General features: G+C 38.2%; 1 non-coding gene across 1 annotated transcript; it reads right to left on the bottom strand.

The window, feature by feature from the left end:
- Positions 1-1,030: 1,030 nt before the first annotated feature.
- LOC138989516 (U6atac minor spliceosomal RNA) lies at positions 1,031-1,155 on the bottom strand. Its single transcript, XR_011465810.1, has one exon. It is a non-coding gene; the product is annotated as a U6atac minor spliceosomal RNA (small nuclear RNA).
- Between the last annotated feature and the right edge of the window lie 8,156 nt (positions 1,156-9,311).

Consider the following 9,311-nt stretch of genomic DNA (forward strand, 5'->3'; position numbering starts at 1 on the left):
CACCAAGGCAACTTCGTGTGTCTGAGAGACAGGAAGCCATAAACCCTCCTCATCCCAGGCTTTGGGACAGACACCCTTTAGGTACCATTTGCTGCCATCAGCTTGTTAGGTTCTGTTGGGTATATGCATTCTAAAAGAACATGGATTTACTTATTATTTTCTTTTTCATATAGACTTCAAAGTGCCATTATTAATACAAGCACTGCTATCAAAGATGTCAGATCTCATTTTTTAAGATTTTAAATCTCAAATTTAGATTGTCTTTGCTATTTTATATTCAGAAGCTTTGTGTGATTCATCCCACAGCGTGTGTTATTGGATTCCTTAGGATTTCATATATTCCAGCAACTTGTAATGGTTTGGGTAAACATCATACCTGGCTTGCACTAAATGAAAGAGTTTAGTCATTTTAAATGCAGAGTAGTCCCCATTGGACCTCTATCGTTTAAAATTGATTTTACTTTTAAGCTAGTGGCTTCATTATTTTTCTTTTAAAACTCAACTTATTTAGAACCATTTTCCCCTGTGACATTAGTTTCAAACTAGCTTTTATCTTGTGTAATTTCCCTGAAGAATTTTTGGTCATAATGGGGGTGGCTGAGCAAATCTGACAAGCTAGATACATTTCCCCTGATTTACTTAATTTGAACAGCTTGGTATTTGCTTAGTATTCCATGGTATAAATAAGAGGACTTCCCTGATGGCTCAGTTGGTAAAGAATCTACCTGCAAAGCAGGAGACCCAGGTTCAATTCCTGGGTTGGGAAAATCTCCTGGAGAAGTAAATGACAACATACTCCAGTATTCTTGCCTGGGGAATCCCATGGACAGAGGAGCCTGGCAGGCTACAGTCCATGGGGTTGCAAGAGTCAGACATGACTTAGCGACAGACAGACCATGGTATAAAACAACAGAAGGATTTTACAAATTGTTTTCAGGTTTAAATTACCTAACAAAGTTCTATATTTTTTTACAGGTTTAATGGGTTTGATAAGTTTACCCTTTCAGTTCCTATTTGCGCAAAACAAAACAAAAACCAGTGGTTAGATGCTACAAAGTAGGTAGTAGTACTTAACCATGTGCATGTTGCCAGGCCCGAGGACCTCTTCCATCCTTGTTAGGGGGAATGCTAACCTTCTCTCCTTTCATGTAACACCTATACATATTTTTAAAGGGGAATTAAAACCACCAACAGCAACAGTGGTAGCTCTTAAACATCAAGTTAGGATTCTTGTTGAAAAGTAAAGATGTGGACTAAATCCATCCAGTGTCTGATTGCCCATCAGATGATAAAGATCAGCTTCCCCTCTGAGGGAATGCTAAACTATTCTCACTGCATCTCCTTTCCTTCCTTTTGAACATTTGCATGGGATATTATTTCAGTGCTATATAGGGAGCCAGCTACATAATAAGCACTTGTGTAATGCTCTGGGCTTGTCAGGAAGCTTAGCAGTTACTTGTCCAGTCAACCATTGAATAAAGTGTCATAGGACTTTTCTCAGGTTAGAGGATGTCTCTAGAGGGTTAGCAGTTATTGATATAATTTTCCTTGCAATGAGATGGACAGTTTAGGACTCTTCAAGTCAAAGGGTTTTGTCTACCCATTTTTTGCTATCAAATACAGTGCTAGGAAATAATCTTATTTTCTCTACCTTGCTTCGAGTTTTCTGTCAAAAGTGAGATTTAAAGATATGAATAGCTCTGGAACTCAAGGTGGCAGAGCTTGGTGATGGGATATAGCAGAAAGGTTTTGCTCATAGCTCTCTCGTCTTTGGCAGAAATGCGGTAGATATTTCAGTAGAGAACAGTAGTAATGGGAAGATGGTCTGGTTCTTTTCTTGGACTTTATTCAGAGCAGAAATCTCGGGTCCACTGTGTCTGTCAATGATAATTCTCTTAATTCACCCAGGACGATGGGAGATGAGAGACAGACAGACAGGTTCTTCTGTCCTCTGGAAGAACCATAGGAAGCAAGTTAGCACAATCTTCTAACAAAGAAGCTTTTTGAAAAAGTATATGTTTATTTATTTTCGGCTGTGCTGTGTCTTCATTGCTACATGTGGGCTTTCTCTAGTTGCCACAGGCGGGGGCTGCTCTTCGGGTTGTGGTGCGCAGCTTCTCATTGCGATGTCTTCTCTTGTGGAGCACCGGCTCTAGGCTTGCAGGCTTTAGCAGCTGTGACCTGTGGGCTCAGTGGTTGTGGCACGTGGGCTCTAGAGGGCAGGCTCAGTGGTTGTGGTGCACAAGCTTAGCTGCCTCATGATGTGTGGAATCTTCCTAGACCAGGGATTGAATCTGTCCCCTGCTTTGGCAGGTGGATTCTTAACCACGGGACCACCAGGGAAGTTCTAATGAAGAGCTTTGAGCAAAGTTTGTGGCAGGTGTTATATTTTCTCCTCTTGCAGTGTATTCATCTTCTGGAAAGGAGGCACATAGATCTTGTAAATAGCTTACAAGCAATAGTTATGGTCTTATTAACTTCCTTTTGTTCCTCAAGGAAAAGAAAAACAATTCCATAGTTACATTAGATTGTCCCAAGAGTTTTGAAGGTCTCTTCTAACATCTCTTCTAACATATGGTTCTTTGATTTTATCAGTTGGAAACCAATGTCTGAGACATTATTCTTTGATGCATAAAATATCCTCTTATTTGATCTCTTAAGCTAAAAAAGACAGATGATTGTCTGCCTTGATGACAGTGTAAGAATACTAAGACCATAATCCCAAGTCCAATAAATGCTTAGAATTTCTACGCAGGAGTATTTTCATCCAGGCAGTCTGGAGATGACCATTTACAGATTTCAGATTGGTCACAAGTTTGTGTATGTATTTGACTTGTTGTTTTGCTTTCACTTAGTTTGCAACTTTAGGATGTTGTTCTTTCTTTTTTATTTTCCAAATGTGAAAATATAAAGGTTTATGATAAATCTGTAAGTAACAGTAGGGAGACCAAAGATATTGTCTGTTGTCGGCTGTTGGTAGGATAAGGAGAGGGGCAAACTTTATTTAAATGAGAAAAGAAACAACAAAAGACCAAAAAGTAGTAATATGACTATGCTGGGCAGAATGGAGATGGGGCAGTGTAAATGAGCTCATTTGTGAGAAGATTAGTTAATACAGAAAATTAGTAAATCAAGAAAGTATCAAAAGTGTATTGTTTAGAGATATCAAAGTAACCATCAGAAGAACTATAAACAATATTGGGAGAAAGTGGTTCCTTCTGAGGAGTGAGACTGTTTATCATGAAATCTGTACTATTCAATATTTTTTTATGTACAAGCATCTATTACTTTGGTGAAAAATTTAAAAAATTAACCTTGTGTCTGGTTTAACTTTCCAAAGCTACAATACAATTAAGTCTCCGCATCTCCTTCACACTTCCTCTCTGCTGAAGTGACTGATGTGTTTTTCAGGTATTTACACGCAAGTATGCTGGTGTGTCATGTATATATTTCTGTTCCATATAGGATTCTTTTTCTTGTGTTATCTTTTCTTATTACAACAAATACATTTTCTAATTAAGTCAGATCTAAATTGGAGTCTAAAAGCTGAGGCAAGTTTTAATTCACCTCAGTATACTGGATTTGAGGCAGATGTTACGGCCCTAAACACTGTTTATGAATCTTGAGCAGCACCATTTTCCTTCTGTAAATTAGGTACTACCTTAATTACAGACTCTTGGGTATCATTGTTTTTTGCATTTGCAAGGTACTGACTGTAACATAACTCAGCTTTATCTATCTATTTATATCTGCTTATCTGTCTTATTGAAGTATAGTTGACATACTATTATCAGTTACATGTGAAAAAAGTGAAAGTGTTAATTTACTCAGTTAATTTAATTTATGTCCGAATCTTTATGACCCCATGGACTGTAGCCCACCAGGGTCCTCCATCCATGGAATTCTCCAGGCAGGAATACTGGAGTGGATAGCGTTCCCTTCTCCAGGGAATCTTCCGGACCTGGGATTGAACCCGGGTCTCCAGCACTGCAGGTAGATTTTTTTTTACCATCTAAGCCACCAGGGAGTCCCTGTGTGCAATTTTAAATGTCATACACTATATTATCATAAAATAATGGTTATATTTCCTGTGTTGGACAACATATTCTCATAGCTTGCCTATTTTATACATGACAGTTTGTTCCTCTTAACCCCTCAGCCCTATTGCTCAGCTTATTTAAATTAACACACATGGTTTCTTAATCCTGCTAAGGTTTTTCAGTGATTAACACTTCAATTATTTTGTTCTTATTTAGTGCCTAATTTATAACCTTGGTCATTTAAATGTAAAAAACTCATTGGAAGGTCAGGTCCCTGCAGCTACTAGAATCAAGCATTTAAATCACAGTTGCAATATGTCCCTGGATTCTGTATCCCTCCACATTCTAGGGCAACATGAATTTCTCAAAAGGTCAAGGTAGGCCTCTGTCACGTCCCTGACACATGATCATCCTTCTTCTTCCTAAACATCCACAGAAATAAGAAGCTCACTACCTCCTAAAGCCAAGGGACTTGATGCTGAAAAATGTTAAAAGTGGGTTGACAGGGATTGAGAGATTGAGTGTACTCGAAGGACAGGAAATCATACTTAAGGATTGGAATCTTAAGAGTTTAAATTTGGGTCCTTTTTTTTTGGTCCTTGAATTATTGGGGATATAGGATATAGGATTTAGGCTACACCTATATGGATGATTGAAGTGGATAAAGCCTAATAAGGTAACTGAAGCTCATGAAGTTGTGGAGACAGGAGCCCTCCTGTTGGATAAGTGGATTCCTGTTGTCCAAGATGATGGCAGAGGTGGTTGGGTAGAATGGTGTCAAAGAGTCAGTGAATATTGGAAAGAAACCTAGAGGTCACTAATTGCCATCTACAAAGAAAGAGAGGAAAAATATCTGCAAAGTTACCACTTCAGGTGCTATTAGGATGATTTCATATTTCTCAGTCATATATCTTTCATAAATCAGGTTTATAACTGTGATTCTCTTTCCTGAATGCCATTCTCCTATACATATACTAGGGCCTGGAGGCTTTTCCAAGAACAACAACTACTAGAAAAAAGTCATGGTGTGTATTTCCACATAGAAACTGGCAGCAAAAGATTGCACAGTGAGGGTGATGCACTCAGAAGTTCTATACACTCAGCCCCTGGAAAAAGAAAACTAAACAACAACAAAAATGCCGTTGTCCTGCAGAGAAATAGACTTAGTTTCACCAAAAAATGAACATGAACATTTTTTGGAGACTGCACCATTTTAGAAAAAGAAAATCATGGAACAATGGAAAAGCTAAGCTATGCTTTGTTGTGCATATAATTTGAAAATGTTTGTTAATTACATGATCTATGCCCAACGATGGGCTTATGTGCATGGTGTCCAGACTATGATAGTTTCCAAATCTTGGACCAAGTCTGGTAAGAATGGTGTTGATTTTGTTGCCATCTTTAAAGTTCCATCTTCTACAAAACTGGGACTTGGTGTGCTTTCCTTAACATTTTATTCAAATGCCAGGGTGCTCTCTCTTTATGGGGAAAACTGACATGTTTTAAACATAGACAAGTAGAAATTCTTAAACTGTGGAATGTTGAGACCAGGGTATCTGTGTCTGCCTGAGGTTGAATTCCCAAGCCATCTGACTATCCCTGACCTAAGTTTGATTTTGGTGAGAATTGTATACTCCAAAAGAGGTGGTAATGCTCCTTCATATTCCATGTGCTCTCCTACTTTGCTGAGCCTCTTTGAAGTGAGGTTGAAAACCATGTCTCTGGTTTTGGCTAACAGATAGTGAATAGAAGAGAGATGTGCTTCTTTTAATCAGAGGCATTTCAGAAGCAGTGTGAGCTCTTTACCTTTTCTCTTCACAATCCTGAAATCATGATGGAGAGAGCCTGTATCTCAAGTCACCACGTGGGAGATAAGTTACCTTGGGGAATTGCTTATCTGTGTTGGCTTTAAATGACTGGAGAAATAAATTACTGTCATGTTAAGCCACTGAGATTTGGAGGTTTGTAATACTTTGTTAGAACAGTCCAGCTTAACCTGATTAATAAACCTCCTAGCCAGAAGACTCTTCTGTGGGACCTGAAAGCTCAGGAGGGGTATGATTTGAACCTCTTCATGTCTCTCTTAATCTCTGGTTTCCTTTTAGTCCAACCCATCAGAAGATATGCTGGCTACTAAAGATTTGCTTAGGAAATTGGATATTTTTCACGAAAATGAAATTTGGGGCTTTATGTATTAGTTTTAGTTATCTACGTCATCTTATTACTCGGATGCAAAATTGACTATGAGAAAAGTGAGAAATTTAATTTTTGAGGAGTGTGCAGAGAAATGGAATAGATAATTATATTGAAGCTACATGACTAAAGCATTGCATAGACTTCTTTTGCCTGTAAAAATGGTCAGTCTTTTTATTTTTGGTTAAAAATCTGAGATGTTTAGCAGAGGTTCTTGCTGCTGCTGCTAAGTCGCTTCAGTCTTGTCCGACTCTGTGCGACCCCATAGATGGCAGCCCACCAGGCTCCGCCCCTCTATTCTCCTCCTCTTTGTGGTAAGAAGGAATTGCATGAGTCATTTGCATTTTCCCCAGGGAAATAAGGACTCTGTTTCTTTTCCTGAGGATTTGGGCCATAATCAAGCATTTCACCCTGTCTTCATTGTCCCCTCTAACATCCATCACAGAACTCTGCTGATTCCCTGCATTCATCTGTTATAATCTTTTTTCTCTTCTTAAATATTGAAGTATTCAATATAATTGACTTACAATATTACATTAATTTCAGGTGTACAGCATAGAGATTGGATATTTTTATATATTGCAAAATGGTCACCAGCATGAGTCTAGCTACCACCCGTCACAAAGTTTTTACAGTATTATTGATTATATTTCCTATGCTGTACATTACATCCGCATGACTTACTTATTTTGTAACTGAAAATTTGTATCTCTTAATCTCCCTTCAGCTATTTCGCTGAACCTCCCCACCCTCTTTCCTCTGGCAACTACAAAGCTGCTCTCTGTGTTTACACATTTGCTTCCATTTTGTTGTTTTTTCAGTTGCTTTGCTTTTTAGATTCTACATGTAAGTGAAACCAGACAGTATTTGTCCTTCTCTGATTTATTTTACTTAGTATGTTACCCTCTAGGCCCATCCATGTTGTCACAAATGGCAAGATTTCATTATTTTTTATGGTTAATAATATTCCATTATTAACCACATTTTCCTTGTCTATTCATTTATTGATAGACACGTTGCTGCCATATATTGGTCACTGTATATGTTACAATGAGCATTGGGGTGCATATACCTTATCAAATTAGTGTTTTTATTTTTTGTTGAAAAATACTACCCAGAAGTGAAACTGTTGGATTGTGTGATGATAATTCTATTTTTAAATTTTGGGGGAAATCTCCCAAACAATCTATGCTGTTTTCTATAGTGGCTGCACCAATTTAATACTATCCCACCAACAGTTCATGAGGGTTTCCTTTTCTCCACATCATCACTAGCGGTTGTTTTTTTTTGTCTTCTTGATAATAGTCATTTTTACAGATGTAAGGTGATATCTCACTGTAGTTTTGATTTGCATTTCCCTTATGATTAGTAACACTAAACATCTTTTCAAGTGTCTTCTTGATCAGGTTATTTATTTTTGATGTTAAGTTGTATAAGTTCTTTGTATATTTTAGGTATTAACCCCTTATCTGATATGTGATTTGCAAATATCTTCTCTCATAAAGTAGGCTGTCTTGTCATTTTGTTGATAGTTTCTTTCACTATGCAAAGGCTTTTTAGTCTGAAGTAGTCCCATTTCTTTAGTTTTGCTTTGGTTTTCCTTGCCTGAGGAGATAACATGAAAAAAAAGTTTCTCAGAATGATGTCAAAGACCTATGTTTCTTCTAAAAAGTCTTATGATTTCAGGACTTACATTTAATTTTTAATCATCCAGGATACAACCTGAGTAATGAGGCTCCAGAATTTGTGCTCCTTACACAGGAAAGGTCATGGATGGAAGGGGTCTGTTTCTCACACATTCTCATAATTGAGATGATTTTTAAATTTTCTCTTTAAAATATTGCTGCCAAAGCAGTCATTTTCCCCTTTAGACATTTTCAATGACAAACAACGTAGACCACTCATCTTCTGAAAAATTCAGATTTTTGAACAGCTTCTCTAATTATTGAAATAAAAGCTTTACTTCCCCTGTTCCTATTTCTTTCCTTTGGCACAGGAAACAGCTCTAATCCTTCCTCCACTTGACAGTCCTCTGACACAGGACACCATCTTCCATGAGCTCCCTGAATTCTCTTTTCTTCTGATGGTACACCCCTAGCTTCCTGATGGTTGCCCATTTAAGACATGGTTTCACATGTAATGTCCTGGCCTCCGATACCTCTTCTGAAGGTACTCTACGTGCTTCAATGTTTGTCTTTCAACTCAAAGCTCTTCTTGAATTAAGCCTCTCAACTGAACCACACAAATCATAGTAACCTGTCCACTCCCTTTAAAGTTTCTCACCTTTGGCTTTGATTGTGGTATCTGAATATATTTCTTTTATTTGCTAATATGATACCTTAGTTAGGTTCTTTTAGGTTTCAGGAAGCAAAGACAAAACTCGAGTTCAGGAGATAAAGAGTTGTGGTAAGGCTAGGTGAGGAATGGGGAACTGTGGGCCACACTGAGGCCACGCAGCAACTCTGGGCACCGCAGGAATTTCAGGAGGTTTCCTCCAGGAGCTGAGCCTGTCCCTGCATCCCCTCTCTGCAGCCCGGTCACTACGGTGACTCAGCGAGTCTCTGCTGTGCACCTCTTCCTCCTGCCTTCTGGCTACTTGATGCTTTCTTCTCTCCTACCCTTGGCTCCTACTGCTCTGGGGCTTCTTCCTGCTGCTTCTCTCTGTAGTTTTTCAGGTTCACATTAAGACATTTTAGACCAGAAAATGTGTAGGCTGCCCTCCTTCTCCTGATCCGAATTTCAAAGTAAGTGCCATACAGAGTTTCATAAGATAAATATAAATAAATCTAGGAAAAGTTCTGATATTTTTTCCTCCATGATGATGAATTTTTTATAAAATAAAATAGCAGTTATTCTAAAATAATTTTTTTGATACTCTGGTGGTTAGATATGAACTTGCTTTGCATATTTGGTAAACAGAATGTTTTTTATTCCCTCTACCAACTGCTATTTCTTGCTTCTTACTATTTTTTAATAATGTTGGGGTCTCAAAAGGTCTAAGCAATGAGATCTGACAGCTTAATTGGGTCACAGTTGTGCCTGTTGGGCAGGGTCCCTGAGCCAGGCTGCTCTTGAGTC

The sequence above is a fragment of the Bos mutus genome, chromosome 1 (genome assembly GCF_027580195.1).
Source record: "Bos mutus isolate GX-2022 chromosome 1, NWIPB_WYAK_1.1, whole genome shotgun sequence".
NCBI lineage: Eukaryota > Metazoa > Chordata > Mammalia > Artiodactyla > Bovidae > Bos > Bos mutus.